Source organism: Anser brachyrhynchus, assembly GCF_964034855.1.
Source record: "Anser brachyrhynchus genome assembly, chromosome: 20".
Lineage (NCBI taxonomy): Eukaryota > Metazoa > Chordata > Aves > Anseriformes > Anatidae > Anser > Anser brachyrhynchus.
This window is the reverse complement of record NC_137713.1, coordinates 5,290,974-5,305,410: the sequence shown is the minus strand read 5'-3', so window position 1 is coordinate 5,305,410 and position 14,437 is coordinate 5,290,974. Positions and strand designations below refer to the sequence as shown.

General features: G+C 47.6%; 2 protein-coding genes across 13 annotated transcripts in view; one reads left to right on the top strand and one right to left on the bottom strand.

Annotated features, from left to right (window-relative positions):
• Positions 1–6,740, bottom strand: part of NUFIP2 (nuclear FMR1 interacting protein 2) — a 42,566-nt gene extending 35,826 nt beyond the window's left edge. For 2 of the 11 annotated variants that reach the window (XM_080563315.1, XM_080563318.1), the window contains exons 1-2: positions 6,304–6,739; positions 6,086–6,177 (exon numbers count right to left, since the gene is read on the bottom strand). The gene's annotated coding sequence lies outside the window, so the exon portion shown is untranslated. Of the gene's footprint in view, positions 1–4,921 lie in introns of all 11 variants that reach the window. The other 9 variants (XM_080563309.1, XM_080563310.1, XM_080563308.1 and 6 more) reach the window with 6 other exon arrangements.
• A 261-nt stretch (positions 6,741–7,001) lies between these two features.
• The window catches only part of TAOK1 (TAO kinase 1), a 72,828-nt gene continuing 65,392 nt past the window's right edge, over positions 7,002–14,437 (top strand). The window contains exon 1 of one of the 2 annotated variants that reach the window (XM_080563299.1): positions 7,002–7,586. The gene's annotated coding sequence lies outside the window, so the exon portion shown is untranslated. Of the gene's footprint in view, positions 7,587–8,154; positions 8,174–14,437 lie in introns of those variants that run through there. The other variant, XM_080563303.1, reaches the window with a different exon arrangement.

Below are 14,437 nucleotides of genomic sequence, written 5' to 3'. Positions count from 1 at the left end.
ACAATATTTTACTTTCCTAAGTAAATGCTACATAAGAAGCACTGCCGTCACAATAATTAGGGGGTTACACGGTGACCCACTGAAACAAAGGTCTTTCTGCAAGATTCTTGCTCTCTCACAGGGTGCCAGGCTCTGGGTTCCTTGTCAGATCCTGTGGGGAGCAGCAGCATTGAGGGGATTGGGAGGCCAAGAGGCAACAACTCTTGCAACGTATGGATAAAGTACCCAGCTAGCACAGAGAACTTCGCCACAAACAGAAACCAGCCACAGCAAAACAGGAACAGGAACGAATGCACGAAGGACAACGGGACCAGGGACTTCACTTTCAGCCAGATGCTCAGGTGGCAGCAGAGCTGTGGGACGATGTCAGCCTTGTGCTTTTAGAGACCGAAAGTCCCCTTTGCAGCAGGCAAGAGGATGGTAGCTTCTGCTGTGTCTGTTACTAGATGTGGGTTCTGCAATCCAAATGCCAGCAGCTGGCTCCGTGTAGACTGAGGAGCATTGCTAGTATCTGCTGGTGTGTAACGGCCCCTGGGAAGGAGGCAGAGACACCAAGCACAAGCTCCGTGTTTACTCAGCAAGCACCAGCTGAAGAGAACCATCTGATTTCTAAACTTCTGCTGCCTCCCACTTTTTGTCTCATCGCTGCACTACCTTTCTAAGCTACAAGCATAGGGTGCCACAAGCTAATTCACTCACATTCTCCCTTTATTATACGCCCTCTTGCTATTTTCTCACCTGTCTCCTCAACCAGCCTGCTGGAAACCCTGTGTACTGACACAGAAAAAAAATAAGGAGTCAGAAGAAGCCACAGCAAATAAAAAGGAACCATCAGCTCGCCCTTGCAAATAAAGGAGCATCTCCTCCCTGTCCCATCTACCCCTACATTTCCCCATCAGCACTAGTTTCTATTGCTGCCTTGAATAGTTACAGGTGCTTTTTAATAGAGGCAAAGGAAAGGCAGCCTTCGCATTTAAAGATCCTCAGGAACATGCAAGGTTTTTAATGGCAATTTCTGGTGAGGGCACATCTGATTTCTAAGGAGAATGTTCATGATGTATGCACTGCCACAGTCTCTCCACCTATTTAGGATTCCCACACTGGATTACAACCTACCTTCACATATAAGATGTTGAAGCTTTCAATGAGGTCACACCAGACACTGACAAGCACTGATGGGTGAGTCATGCTGCAGTAGCCAGAGATACTAGCAACAGATTTGTTAATCTGTATGCAGTCTAACCCTTTTTCTGGTCTAGAATCTTATTCAAGAGTGAAACACGGTACCTCAGAGATGAGTGAATGCAGAATTGTTGAGGCACAGGGCCGTATTTTTGCAACTGTTTTACAGATGATGAGGAGAGGAGAATCAGTTCCTAGGAGTACGTTTACAGCAACACCTAATGTGTTGTTTTACTTGTAAAATATTAGATCAAGGTCCAGATCGGGTCAATGGGGGAGCCATTCATTGCAGTTCACTGGAAAAACAGGCATGCTAATTAGGAATGTAAGGGTTCTCCTGGGAAAGCTCCACACACACTTGCTCCAGCAGTTTAAATCATCACCTCCAGCAAGCTGCTCTTCTGGAGGATACTGCCCTGTACCAGGGTCAGCAGGTGTAACGGCATGCCTGTACACCAGCCACTCCAGCACAAAGCCCGGAGTAGGATTTGGATAGGATTTGCCCTAACATAAAGGGCAAAGTAAATCTAGAAGATATTGTGGAGAGGGAGAAGAAAGAAAGAACGTGGTGCTATGGTCTCACTGCTATGACGCTAACTTAAAACTTCCCTCCTAAAGGAAATAGTTGTTAAACACTTCTCTTCAGAGGACAGTGTGAGCAGCAGCTGCCAGTGGGACAACTAACACAAGATGTCTTCTTACAGGGAAAGACAACCACTTGTAGATTGCGTAACTATAATGAGTTTCTTCCTAGTTTCACATTATTAGTCACCTTTCACCCTTCTCTGCCAAAGGCCTCTTCATATCCATCCAAACCAGAAACAGGGCAGAATCTCTTCCTGTGCTGCTGCTTTCAATCACTCTTCAAGGTCAAGGCCTCCATAGTAGTGAGGCTTATGGCCCATCCCAGCCATCTTGAAATAACTCCGGAGTAACACCCCCTCCAGCCTTACTGTTGGGAAAGGACCTGAACAGACTCTTCTTATGCCCTTTTTTTTTTTCCTAAGACCATAAAAAAGTCTTAAAAGCCAAATCAAAATGTTTTGGTCCGAAAAGTGAGACAGGAATATTATTACCTTCAGCTGTGTTTAAGACATGCCCCCAAACCCTACTTATCTTTAAGCATCTGATCAGATTTATCCAAGTGCAACACATCTCGTGGGCTCTGTCAATCACAGTAAAGCTGTACTGGTATTCTGGAAGTACCTCCTAGCACGAGTGTTTCAAAACAGGGCAATTATAGATGCCTACCAACACAGCACACAGGTGCATGATACAGAGAAGCACAAGCACATCAGTGCTTCTCAGATGAAGCTGCAAGGCCTCACCCTGTTCCTGCTAAAAAGATGTGGACACAACCAACAATGCTGGAACATCAGCTGGCTACAGAAAACGAATGCGTGCCTTTAAATCGGGGCAATTCTCACTTCTTACTGTGGGGGCACTGTGTGGAACAGGCCGAAGTGACCAAACTTGATGTTATTTGGGCAAATCAAATCCTCTTGCTACTCAATTAACTTCCAGAAAAGCTGTCTCCCAGTTTTAGCCCAGAGAACGAGTCCTGATCACATTTTTTCAAGTCCTGAAACTAAACCATTGCAAAGATCCATCAAGAACCCTTCTCCAACAGAAGACATGCCTACCTAGAGTTTCTTGGAAACCTGACACAGGTACAAATGACATACTGGCAGTTATTTGTAGTTGCCCAGCTTGCCAATTGCTGAGGAAGGAAGAGCTGCTGAGTCACACTGCAAGCCACTTTTCCACTTTTGCCTGGTTGCCCAGAGGGCAGAGTGGGACAGTCAGAAGGCTGAGATTCTGTTTATGCCTCTGACATTGATTTCCCATGTGGCAGTAGTAAGTACTTGTGCCTCTGTTTCCCCGCTTCTTAATGGACACCTCAACTCCCTCGACCCATGGGACAGGGATAAGTGCACAGCAAAGAACAATTCTGTTTGTCTAACAGAAAGCAGGAGAAGAGTGAAGTAGTATTGTTTTTGTGTAATACAAACGTGGTTATGTAACAGTGTCAGTATTGCTTCATTTTTGTCATTATGGCATAACAAACTGTCAGAAGGATACTGCTTGACACGGTATCTTCATCCCAGTGAATGTACTGAGCTATTTAACCTGGTGATACAAAACCGGATCGTAACAGTCTCAAGACTACCTCGTTTATTTTGACCAACCTTACTCCAGAACATGTTTTTCCTGTATAACCTCGTAACCCATAATAATGGCCTAAACTACACTATAGGAATGATGTCATGTTTCATGAGCTAGTAAAAGCAAAACAATTCCTCACTTGTGCATTTCGTAACGAGTAACACACTAAAACACACAACCGCTTATCTTTACAAGCAGAGAACAAGGTGAAAGTTGGTTTCTAAATCAGCGTATAATAGATTTGTAATAGCTTTATGAAAGAATCTAAAAAAAATTGGCTCAATTACATTCACTTATTTGACAAGTTTCCTACAACAGAAGCAGTGACAAATGCAGTTCGTAACCACAATTATAATTAATAACTAAATTGAATTAATTCAGGTTCCATGGTTTATTCTGAAAATTATATTTGTTTGCTTAAAAAAAAGGTCAGACTAAAGCAGCGTGTGGACTGAAGACTAAGGAAGGTATGCCTGTGATTACAGCGGCTGAAACTGCCCTAATCACACTCTTATCGTTCCTTATCTACTGATAGTATTTATATAGCAATGATTACTGAAGTAGGCCCCATCACTCCACTGAGTTACTTCTGCACCAGCACCTTCGTGTTGTAAGAAGTTTATACTGCTAGAGGTGTTGTCATTCTGCTGAGACAGAAAGCCAAGCTTCTCATCACTTAAAGTCATTAAAAAAATAAACTATGACACTTCTGAAGAAGTAGGGGTGTTAACCCCAATGTCCTGGCCAAATTCCCAGCTTGAGTAATTACAATGTGCCTTGAATAAATTCTTGCCACAGCTTCCGTTGGACATAGCATTGTTCTCTGCTTCCTCTCCTACAGTATTATGTAGTGCTGATGCATGCTCTTAAAGGTCCTGTCTACAGGGGAACGTCGTAAGGGTCTACCCCCAGCCCAGCTCCGCAGCAGAACGCTGGGAACACCACACTGAAACCAGTTCTGCCTGTCAGCTGAACCGTTAGGCAATTTGTAATTTTTATTTATTGATGTTCTGGCACCTCCTTCAGATGGAATTAACTTTGTGTATTGCCATCTGATAGATGAACTGGTGCAAATCCCAGATGCAGACATATATGAAATTGTTTAGTTTTTCTTTAAATGAGCTAGATTTGCATTAATACGCTAGCAAGATAAGCTAAAGCAATTTAAGCTTTCTAGAAGCCTACTATGGTCAGCAGGAAAGGCAACAAAATCATACCTAATACAACAGGCCTAGAAAACCATGTTAAATATGTCTAGTTCAGCTAGCAACAATAAACATTGTAATTTTTATAGCGCCTGTTCCTTAACAATTTCAGTCGACTTTTTCTAAACGGGTGGTCCACAGCTGATACTGTTTACTTCTGAAGCAGTCACTGAAGACTTATCAAATGCATATCTAGCATTCTAAATAAACTACTTGACAATTAATAGCGAAGCATTACTCATGTTTTTCAGCAGCCACCATTAGACTCTACAGCTTTTTACCTAGAGATATTATCTTTTTATGTGTGTAATACAAAGAGCTGAGGCCTAGACTCTCTGCTGGTGTTTTGCTGGGTTAGCTCTCTGTACCTCACTAACTGAAGCTTTTATTCTCACATAATTCATGAGCTTTAAGGGCAACTTGTCTGCAGGAAGAAGTACAAGACCAAGATTTGGAAGAACCTGATCCTTAATTCCATCTTATGACCCCACAGGCAGGCAGATAGCTCCCTCTTACTGCTCCATTTACTTCTCCCATCTGCAAAAAGTAAACGATACCCACTAATGTGACAAAACAAGTACAAGAAAAAAAATATTTATAGGCCATGCTGAACAGATTTGTGTTAAATACTATTGTTCCAACATTTGCAAATACAAATATTTACCTTTCCTCGTAGGCCCTTAATTTCCCTAGAAGCATGTATCCAAAACCATATTATTTTTAAAAGACAGAAACTGTAGTTTCAGAAAGTGGATGGTTTTATTTTTGTGCCATTACAAAAATGCCTTTTAACTTGTCAAATGATACACTACAAATATCTTTGGCAGATGAATGAAACCAAGTTTCCTGTCATAGCTGCCAACTTCAAGGTTGAGATAATCAGATAAACCTTTAGTTTGCCTTTCCCAATACTTACAACAACATATGTTTGAAGTGATCCACATTTGTCTTACTTTTCCTACTGGGATTTGAAAAGGCAAAGTATCAGACCACTATGTGACACGTTTGCAAAACACTAGATGTGGTCCACAACTATTACAGTCAACCTCTGTTCTCAACATTCCTTAGGTTTCCTCTACCCCAGGTTAAATAATCCCCAGTAGTTCTGTCTGCTTGTTTAGAAGTAAATGTGAAGTTTAGATAAATAGTCTCCAGTACCATCTTCAACATCTGCTGGATACAAAGCCTTCTTACAGTACAAAATCTCTATTTATAGGAAAACAGGAACGAAGTTTGCTTGATTTTAGTGGTATCAGTAATATAGGGGCTTACAGAATTGTACTATTTTATACTGGGGACACCTCAGAACTCTTAGTGTTTGCAGGGCACCTTATAACCTGAGAACATTTACTTCGTATATAATCCTGAATTTAAGAGTGAAAGCAACGCCTGCAAGAACACCTCTTCCAAGCTTTGTCCCTTATGTAATTATCAATTTATTATCAGGACATCAGTATAAATTGTTATTTTGATGATTCCTTGCCCCCATACTTCTGAAAGGGAAAGCAACTATAAACACAAGGGCGACTGACCTCAGTGATTTCCTCTGTTCAGACAGGAGCACAATGCACTTAAACACCATGACAAGGAGACTTGAATTGTTTAGAATTCCTCCAGCTGTAATCTATGGTAAAAACAAATAAACAAATATGTGACTACAAGACACGATAATTAATCCCTGCACGAAGCCAACTGTTATCTCTAGCTCGTAGACGGAGATACCAAAGCACACAGAGGTTCAACAACCTACCAAGTTCAAAACCCACCGCTGAGAGCCAAGACTACCGCTCAGGAGGCCATGTGCTCGCTCTGTGAGATATTTTTTTCCCCTCTTCTGGCCCTAAGCCAGAGACAGTTGGGGCAGGCGGCCTGAAACACGCCAGTGTGGTCAGGCCAGGGGCACTGCAGACCCCTGTACCAGCAGACCCTCAGGGTTAGTGTTCGTGGCTGAACTGCTCCGGGGCAGCCCTGTTGGGTCTCACACTTCTTCTTCATCCCCTCACCTGCTCCTAATCCCCACCTTCCCCATCCCCAAGCCCTCGTTTTCTCCACACCTCCCCAGGGCCCCCGTGGGCGCTTCCTCAACCCCTTCCTCAGTTTCCCCTTCACTCCTGCAGCCCCACAATGCTGTTACGCCCTCAGCTCCCCTAACCTGAAGCAGAACCCTCTCATCCTCCCCTCAAGCCCCCTCATTTCCCTCCCACCCCTCAAGCCCCCCCAGACCCCTTCGCCCACCCTCCCACCCCTCACCTCCCTCCTCTTCCTCAGCCACCCCCTCACCACCAGCGCCCCTCGCGGCCTCCTCACACACCCGCCCCCCCCCCCGGGCCCCATCTCCCCCCCACACAAACCGCCCCCCTCGCCCCGTCACAACTGCCCCCGGCCCCGCCTCGCCTCGCCTCCCTCCTCGCCCCCTTCCTTCCCTCCCTCCCACAGAAGGGGGGGACGAAGAAGAAGGAGGAGGAGGAGGAGGGCGGCGAAGTCTCGCGAGAGGGGCGGGCGGGGGCCGCTGGCTGCGGGCAGCGCGGAGCAGCAGCGGCGGCGAAGGAGCAGCCGGAGCCCGGGCGGCGCTGAGGGGAGGCGGCAGGCGGGGCGGGCGGCCATCGCGGCCCGGCCCGGCCGAGGGAACCCCGCTCCGCCGCGGGCGGGCAGGCACGGCCGGAGCCGCCCGCCCGCCCTCCCTCCCACACGCCGTGAGGCCTGGCCGCGGCTCGGCGAGCGGGGCCCTGGTGGTGGTGGCGGTGGAGAAGGAGGAGGAGGAGGCGGTGGTGGTGGTGGTGCTGCTGCCGGTGGTGGCGGCTCGGCGCCCCGCCGCGCCCGCCCTGCCATCTTAGGTGCCGTGCCCCGCCGCCTTTGTGCCCGCCGCGCCCGGGCACCCGGGGGGGGCCGGGCCCGACGCCCCTCCGGGGGCGCCTCCCCCCGCGGGGCCGCCGCCCCTTGCCCCGCTCCTCCTCCTTCTCCTTCTTCTCCTCCTCCTCCTCCTCCTCCTCCGCGGGGGGCCGACCGGCGCTCCCAGCCCGGCTGCGGCGGAGGGTAAGGCGGGCATCGCCGCGGGGGGCTCGGCCGGGGCGGCTCGGGGGGCACCCGGGGAGGAGGAGGAGGAGGAGGAAGAGGAAGGAGATGGCGGAGGGGGGGGGGGGTGCGAATAGAGATGGAGGGGAGAGGCGAGGCGGAGGGGGGGGGGGGCGGAGGGGAAGGCGGTGGGGCCGGCGCCTCCCCCGCCGCGCTCTGCGGCACTGCCGCAGGACCCGGGGCCGCTTCCCCGGCCTCCGGGCTCCGGGGCTCGGGGCGGCGGTGGCGGCGGGGAGGGAGCGGTAATGGCGCTGCCCGCCGAGGGGCGGCCGCCGCCGGGGTGTTCCCCGCGCCCCGCCGCTGTCACGGCCGGCTGAGGCCTAAGGGCTGCGGCCCGGCCCCCCCGGGGAGGGGAAGGGAACGAAGCGGGGGGGGGGGGGGGTCCCGATGGGCCCCGCTCGGTACGCGGTAACCACCCCCCCCCCCCGGTGTTCCCGCAGATATTACCGTGGATCCTTTTTTTTTTATATATATATATATATATTATTTTTTTATTTTTAAATTTTTCCAGAGCTCTTTTTCCCTACCCCCTCGCTCCTCCCCGAGCGGTGAGTTTTCGGTGTAAATACCATTTTGTGCGGCACTGGGGTGGGATTGGGAGGAAAGTGACCTATTTTGAAGGCCTTTTTATTGCTTCCCCTCCGACAGGCATGTGTCGGCTGATTCCGTTAGCCAAATAGCGTTTCCCAACCATTTTAATTTGCCAGATTAAAATATCTCGCCGAGGCTAGGCTCCTGCAACTCGCGTGTGGGTATGCCTTTAGAAATCTCGCTCAGTCGCCTTTGCTGCAAGCATCTCGGGAGCCTCGGAGTTCACCTTTGTCACTGTGGGAGCCAAAAAAAAAAAATAAATATAATAGAGAGAGATGCCTGGCTGCCTGTAACGTGCAGTTGTACCATTGTGCTGGGCGCGGTAGGAGAAACGAGGGGGGGGGGGGGGGAAGGAAAAAAAAAAACCAAGGATTAAAATGGTTGTTGTCAAACGTAAGATCTTTACGTGTCTCGGGAAGAAAACGACAGAACGGCGTTAGCCTCGAGGACTTTCATTTATTTTGTGAGGAAAAACGCTCGGTGTTGATCGTGCTCGCCTCTCCTGCCTGTCATGGTGTGGAGTGTTTCGCTGGCTAGCTTTCTGGTGGCTGAGGCGGTTAAATAGCAGTTGCGTTAACTAGTTGAACAAATCGTGTCCTTCACCTTTGCCTGTCGCGTTTGGAGAGCCCTTACGGCAGTGTGTCCGTGCATGGCGAGGACAGATTAATAAGATGGTACCTAAAGGTTTGGCTGCTATTGATTCCTTACTATTAATGCTATTTATAGAGCGTGTGACATGGCTCTTGTTTTATGTATTTGGATAGAGGTTATCGGCTTGGAATGCTTCAAATGAGATGTTCCCAAAATACCACCCCTAATGCTTCATATATTGTTGAATGGTATAGCTCAGATCCCCAGAGTCTGAAAAATAGCTTTGGTGGACAGCACGTCATAATAGTGCAAATATTGTGGAAAACCGTGGTATATTTTGACACCGGTGAAGGCTTGTTTTCACTTTTCAGGATTACAGAACACCAACTTTTGTTGCAATAAATGCAATTTTAGATACGTGATCCTTGAAACGACTCCGAGTCTACATTTTTGTTTCTATTGCCCCTGCTCCTAGTGAGCGCGTCGTAGTTTCTGCTACTTGTGTCCAAGGACAAACCTAATCAACGACTGGTTCGAGCCTTCACGTTAGGTTCTCCACAACATTGGCCTAGTTCTGGCTGGTGCCTTTGCCATTTTTAGGACTCCTCTTCCTTTTATCTGTTGACTCAAATACATTGATAAACTTGAACCTCCATTTATCCTTTGAACTTGAGAGAATGTTTTTCTCCTCTGTTAAGAATGTCTCGCTGAAGAGAAAGGGATTCTGGCAGAACAGCTTAAATTAAATTTAATCTTGTTAAAAACTGTCTGAAGTAAAAACTCCTTGGGTAGTTTGATTTTTTTTAGTTTTTTTATTTCTTTAACTAGGCTGAAATTAAGTGCTGCATGTAGAGGAGCAGATGTTGGAGTCAAAATTATGTACAGATAAGGTGACTTAGGCCTCAAGTTAGACTACTGGAAAAAGTTATCTGTCATGTCCTTCCATTGAATTCTGCTGAAAGCTAAGTTGGAGAATTTTAAATCTTTACTTCCATCTAAATAACATTTCCATTTGTGCAGCTTTCATCTGTGCCTTATCCATTATAATTCATCAGGTTTTGTCACTAGAGTAAGGTATTTTTAATGTGTTGTAAGGTAGCCCCAGTTTTTACGCTTGGTGAAATGTATCAGAAGAGAAGCAAATATCACACCAATAATTACATCTTCAGATGTATCCTAGTAGTGAATTTCCTGTAATGGGGATGTTTTGTGGAGAACAATAGGTATGGCAAAGGATTCAGAGATTTGTTTTAAAGATGTCGTAGGTAGCTGACTCCGCAGCAGAGTTCCCCCTGGACGCAACCTGTGCGTTCCCACCCGTTACCCCAGGTGGTTCCCAGGTACTTCGTCTTTGTGCTAGTTCTTTTCCAGCAAAGAAAGACTGGATGTGCTGCTTCTGTTTGCTCTGTCTCCTGGCTCCTTTGCAAGGATATGCTTCTCTAACTTTGTAGAGATTACAGAATGTTTGCAAAATATTCCTCATGTACGTTTATTGGACAGTATATGTGTTTGTCAAATAAGAAAATATTTAGGGTTGATCTGGGCCTCTGTGATCCAGAAGCGGTAAAGAAGCTGTGATAAATATCTCTTCTCCTATTCCACTCTCAATGTATTTTGGAGAACGCTTGCATAATTAATAAGATCCTATCTTAGAAGAATTTTCTCTTCGTATTAAAATCCCTTTAACTATGTAACATTACGTTGAAGCGCACACCAGAAACTCTGAGGACCTCTGGCTGCTGGTGTTAGCAGTGGTGACCCCGGCTCATGTCTTCTGAACCACGATGGTGGTGGCCATTGTGTGTTCCCTGCCCAAGTACACTGTGGAGTCTGAAGGTTTTTTCGTTGTATTTCCTTACACAAACCTGGACAAAGGGGAGAGCTTTAGCTCTGGACCAGAGTCATGCCTGCGCCTGGCAGCAGGATCGAGCTGTGGATAACGTAGGTGCCCTCCCTCAGTCAGCCAGGTCTGAGACATTTGTTGTAGTGATATGGAGAGGAATATTTCACGCCCTATGAGGTTGTTGGCCATCCTTCCTTTTACATCTCATGAGCGTGTCCTACTCCTCTGCACAAAATGCTCGTTCTTGGCCGAATGGTGCAGAACGAATCCCCCGTCTGTGCCGTCCTGCGCTCTCCGTTGAGTTCCTGAAACGCTAAAAGCCGGTTTAGTTGTGTGGTGCCATCTCCCACCTGCTTTTCCGCGAGTGTCACGCCAGCGACTCTGCTCTTTGATCCTGAGCTGAGCCCCTTCAGCCGCACCAGCAGAAGGCTGACCTTGGGAGAAATCCGAATGGTTTGGTGCTGGCTTGGTGAGCTGGGCCGGCTCAGCGCGCTGCCGGTGAGCGCGGGGACAACTGCGGGCGCTGGGCTGCACGAGAGCCAGCAGCTGGATGGAGCTTGTGCTGCCTGCCACCACGGCAGGACCCAGGAGGAGCACTCAGACATAGGTGCTCGGTGGCACCTTCTCCAAAACATGTAGTAGCTAGGCTTGGGGATTCTTTGTTTTTATTGTTCTGTGATGGGCAGAGGAGGTGATCATCCCACATTGATTTCTGCGTGGAGAAGAGACTGGAAAAAAATCCACTGGATAAAGGGTCAGAAAACAACTAATCCCCTCGTGTGAAGCTCCGGAGGGAGCTCAGCTGTGCAGAGCTGCAACATAAAGAGTGAAAACAGAACCTAAAATGTAAAAAGGTGAAATGAGAGGTGAAGTGCAAAGTATCTGAGGGGGAAAAGTGTGCACAATACAGGAGGGAAGGATGGGGAGCTGTTTGAAGCACGGGTGGCTTTTAACACCATATTCCTCCCTCCTTATCTAAGTGCTCATTTACAGCACAAAACATGGAGGCAGAAAGACTTTCTGAAGGTCCTTAGACATTAGGCAGCATAATGGGTGCTCCAAACATGGTTTCTTAAAGCATTTTTTTTTAATATTTGATGATCGCTGGAATGTCAGTCTTTTTTATTATTATTTTTTGAAATTACCAAAGGGAAGCCATCAAAAAGTTTTAATACTTTGTTAGAAATAATTACACTGGACACTCTTGACAACTTTTTTTTTTTTTTTTTTGACATCCTGCTAAATCTTCCTGGTTTCTTTGGCAGAAGAAAAGGCAAAGTGGCCACTGTAAACATACCACAAAATTGCCAAAGCAGCAAGAAGTTTTCTTAAAACAGAAAAGTTTCACCAGTTTAATCAGTGTGCTGAGCCCAGATACGCAGATTTGGTTAGGCACCTACCTGCTAGCTTGGAGACAGGGTTTCTTTCCCTTCTCTTAGGGGTACGGTGAGGACAGCCCAGCAGACTTTGTTAATACGAGGTGACGGCTTCTTAATAGGAGTGGACAGGAGGTGATCGCTCTGCCTGTTGTATTGCTTGGCTGGAAACCCTTTTGATTTTTCTCTAGGGGTCAGGATGGGGTGACAGCACAAGTTCTGCTATTAGGTTTTGTCCTTAGAGTGGAAGAGGCTAAAAGTGTTTTGTTTTGGGGGAAAACTTAGATCTTGGGGGAAAAAAGGAAAAATCACAGAACTTTAAAGCTTGGCTCTCCTGTTTTCTGTGCCTTTGATCTTCTGCTGACCCTTAGTGCAGTCCTGGGTACAGCCATGCAAATGTTTTATCAGGGTGAGATGTAACTCTATAAGAACAGTTTTTTCCTGTGGTCATCAAGAGTAGGGTGCTTCCAGGGCAGGCTGCTGTCAGAGTGTGGGTGAGCGGTGTCGGAATTTGGTTAGAAGCCTTTGCTGTGTGTCGGGGATGCCAAGCCATATTTAAAAAGTGAATTGGGATGTTTAATGTTAATCGCAGAGATTTTTGCTGGTAGCTTTTGGACTGAAAGCCAACGTGTGTTTTACTCGCTTTCTTAAAATGCAAATAAAGCTGGTTTCCGTCTTCCTCTTAGTTCAGCTAAACCTAGAACCCCTTTTCCTTCCCTTTAGTCCGCTGCTGTTCACCGGGTCTCCGAGTGGCAGCATCCTTCAGGATGAGCACCTCTCCTTGTGCTGCCGGTTCAGCTTCAGCTCGTTCTGCTCTGGGCTGACTTCTAACCCGAGGAAAGCCTTGGGGTCCAGGACCTTGGGAAAGGGGAATATGCGGATGCACGTATATAGAAAGGATAGGGAGCAATTCTTCTAACAGTTTTGGGCTTGTTCCCCATCCATGTTTTCAGCCTGTTGTCCAAGCATCCACAAATCCTTCCTTTTCCCTGCCATGCCACTGCTCAAAGGCCGTAACAGACCCACGGGCCCGTTCCCAGGGAGCTGTTGCACTGGGATTTCTTGGAAAGACTCGCATGTGGCACTGCACATGTTCGCTATTTTGGTTTCCCTCCCCCTTCTTAATATGCAATTGTTCCTTCCCGCCTCGGTCCCCTTTTAATCGTTGCCTGTTCCTCCCTGCCCCAGCCAAGGAGACGAGAGGAGAGGTTATTTTTGCCAGCGCTGTTTCTCAAATAGGCCACGAGCGTGTGCAGTAAGTAGCGCGGTGACTTTCTCCGTGGGAAACCGTCGGTGACTGGGATTTCTCAAGCCGTGTCCCCCTGGCAGCGCGAGATGTTTCCTCGGTCGCAGCCTGCAGTTGTCACTGCGCTGCCCGAGCTCCTCCCAGTCCCCACTTCCTTGTAACCCAATCTGCAGAGAGATCATGGGATTTGAATGCGCCTCGCTTCTCCCCTGCTCCGGGTGTTTGGGTTGTCCCTGCGCTCCTCGCGGAGCGAACTCTGTGCCGCGATCTCCATTCCTCTGGCTTTGCCTGTTCCAAAAAGCAGTTGACAGTTGTTAAAATCAGTTCTGGGCCAGCCACGATTTGATGCAATTAAACTGTGTTAAATGCGTTCCAGAACTGTTTCTTGGCCTAGATAGCAAACTAGTTAAACCCTGGGTTTGAAATCTATTTCGGTAGGATTTGACCCTGTACCCTGGGTAAGCTCGCTCTCTACCTTTGTAGATCTCAAATACAGCACAGGGTCTTCTGCCTTCCCGTGTCTCCTGGGGCCTTTTTGTTACTCTTTGCTTATCCAAGCCTTGCCTTGAGAATTACACGCTGGTCTGACCCTAATAATCTCACCCCACCACCCATAAAGACTAAATGTGTCGCAGCGATGGGATTTTCCCCGGCACCAGCTGAACCGATACAAACCCCACTTCATACCTCCTCGGTACACCCTTGTATGGAGGCAGGCTCTGCGATGGAGGTTTTTGTGAACATTTGCCATTTTAATTAGAAAAGAAGGTAACCTAGGCCTCGGCAGAACCTCCTGCTGGCTTCTAGAAGTGCATATCAAAGTTGGGAAGGAAATAATGACGCGTTTCAGAGGCAGTGCCTTACTGAGAATGCCAAGCTCCATTTTTCTTATAGGTTAATTGCCATACAGGCAAACCCTGAACTCTTACCTGGGTTTTTGGCTTGATTTTCCTTCTTCCCTTTCCACGCAAAACCCCTCTAACTCCTGCTTTGAAGTATTTAGAACTGGGTTAGTCGCTGGCTGGAGGTGTGTGGTAGAACCTCGTGTTAATTCTTGCCGGGACCTGCCCGTTTTGCAGCAAGAATGCAGGCAAACCCATCTGAATGCTGATCATCTGTCCTTTGAGGAGAACGGGAGATTATTTTTCCTTCGGTGAACACGCTA